We start from the raw sequence: 2,671 nt of genomic DNA on the forward strand, positions 1-2,671 counted from the left end.
ATGAATGGACTGATGGATAGGTGCATGGGTGGATGGATGGTTGGATGGATGATGATGGATGGTTGGATGATGGATGAAATGGAAATTCCAGATGTGTTCACTGAGATCTCTTCAATTTCTGCAAAAACATAATTGGACATCTTCTTTAGCATACTTACTATAATTGTATCTTCTGCTGGTTTTAGTCCATTTCTAAAACATTTACCTACTTTTAGCTTTTAGCTGCTGTTCTGCTAATTGTAGCCTTTTGCTACAGTTTTTGATAATTTCAACTTTTAGCCCCAGGTTTGCTATTTTTTGCTTTTAGCTACAGTTCAGCTAGTTTTAGCCACATTGTAGCTTTAAGCCACCATTTTGCTACACTTAGCTTTTATCTCTCATTCCACCAGTTTTAGAGTTTAGCTCAGGTTTTGTTAATGTTAGTTTTTAATGATTGTTTTGCTCATTATAGTGTTTAAATGTTGATTTGCACATTTTGTGTTTGCTCTGCTTGTTTTAAGTTTAATGATTCAGTTTTAGTTTTAGTGAATTCATTGTTCACATTTTATGCTGTTTTCACAGGAAGTGCATTTCCTCAGTTTTTAATAATTTATTAAAATTTTTCCCAAAGCTGAATAATCACAAAACTTAATGTTCAAAAAATAAATAATTAAGTGTTGCCTTTTAGTTTATCTCGTTGTTCACTGTAATTAATCCAGATTTTAATCTTGTTCTTTGATATTTTCTGTCAAACATCATGTTTTGTCTTGACTTCCTGTTTTATTTTGAAACGCCAGTTTGAAAGTTCTGCTTCCTGTCAGTTCGGCTCTCACCTGGTAACGGTTCCTCGCAGGTGTGTCGTGCTGCTAATCACTTCCTGAGGGATTTGGTTCATTATGGTTGACGTCACGGCTCTTTGTGACCATTTTATTGCAGAAGGTAAGTTGAAAGTTGTTTGGGACGAGTCTGTGACAGATGAAAAATGATTTTAGACATTAAAACACGAGATGACGTGAAGTCCAACTTTCTGTGGCGGATTAAACTCTGGATCAGTTGTTGAGCTTCAAACTGATCATTTCCACAGAATCCTGTAGTTTTTAATGTTGAGCAGATTTTTGTTAATTATTTCAGTCAAAGCTCAAAATTTCAGATTAAAACCAAAGTCCAGAAAAATTCTGGTCCCCTGGATCGAGTCAAATAAATAAATAAATAAATAAAAAATAAATAAATGTGTGTATATGGGTATATACACAAACTTGTTCAAACGTTTCGTCTTTTATCCAAAGGACTTCTTCAGTCTGAGGAGCTGCAACAAACTCAGTCTTATAAATAGACCATCTCATGGTGGATCAACCAGTTTGTTGTTGACATCCAGAACCAGCTGCTCACCTGATCAAGGAGGACCATTAAACACTAAAGTCCATCCTTAATAATCCAGGTGTAAAGTCAGGTCGTCTGGACCTGGTCTGTCTGGACCTGGTCCGTCTGGACCTGGTCGTTTATAGTCGCTTGCTATTCACAGGTAAAGTTTTCCAGCATCACTCAGCCCCCTGTGAATAACGAGCGTCGTCCTTTAGCAACTTATAAATTACCGTATTTTCCTCCGTACACGTCGCACTGCCATATAAGTTGCATTTGTTACAGTCACCGCTGATGACCCGGAAATATGGACCGGTGTTGTGCCAAAAATTGACTGGCTGCCAAATGGCGGCTGCGAGAGCGTGCACGGGGGACTTTAACAAGAATTGAACAAGTTTAACACTTAAAAACAATTATTTGTTTGTTTGATATTATAGTAAAGTTGAGTCGGTCTAACTTTTACTTAAAAAATGCACTTTGACGGTGAAATCAGCTGCATTTTGTCGGGGCGGTGCAGAGAAGTGAAGCTGATCTGACAGTTGCTCCAGGCGAGCTGGATGAAGGTGGCAGGCTGTGGCAAGCTGGGGATCGATGGCGCAGAGGTTAGAGAAGGTGGACCTGTGATCGGAAGATCGCCAGTTCAAGCCCTGGTACCGACAACATCAAAAATATGGGTGGGGTAGGTGAAGCGCCCCACCCTGGGCCCATGAGCAAGGCCCTTAACCCCCATCTGCTCCTAAACAGGTCTCTCTTGAAAATGAGTTCTCATGACTCAATGAGACGACCTGGATCAATAAAGGGTTAAGCTGACTGTCATTAACAGACACTTTTACCTATTACATGACACAACGGCATGCCATACCACTCAAGTGCCCTCTAGTGGCTGAAAATGGAATTGTTCAATATTTTCAGTGAGAATAAAAACGTCAGCTCTCAGTAAAAACTGTTATAAATATGGAAAAATCATAAAAACGTTTCAGGATGTAAATGATAAAAAAACAGAACTTATTCAGAGAAAAATACGGAACAGATAAAATCATGTTGCCTTCATTGTTGGTCCGTGATGCCAGTAATCAATATTTACTTTGATCTAAACTGATTGATTCAGTTACAACAAGCGAGCGGCAGCTGAACAAAGAACACTCCATGTTTTAACAACAGATAACTTTTGATTGTTTACTAAATTATTATTTTGTAAACAAAACTTTTAAAGTCAAGATGATTGATGAGGTCATGGCTCCACCCCCTCCCTGCTCCTCCTCCACCTCCTCCTCTCAGCTCCTCCTCCTCCCAGCTCGGAGTGAGAACTGATGACAACATGAATGTTTCAGCA

The sequence above is a fragment of the Nematolebias whitei genome, chromosome 18 (genome assembly GCF_014905685.2).
Source record: "Nematolebias whitei isolate Nwh7 chromosome 18, NemWhi1, whole genome shotgun sequence".
Classification (NCBI taxonomy): Eukaryota; Metazoa; Chordata; class Actinopteri; order Cyprinodontiformes; family Rivulidae; genus Nematolebias; species Nematolebias whitei.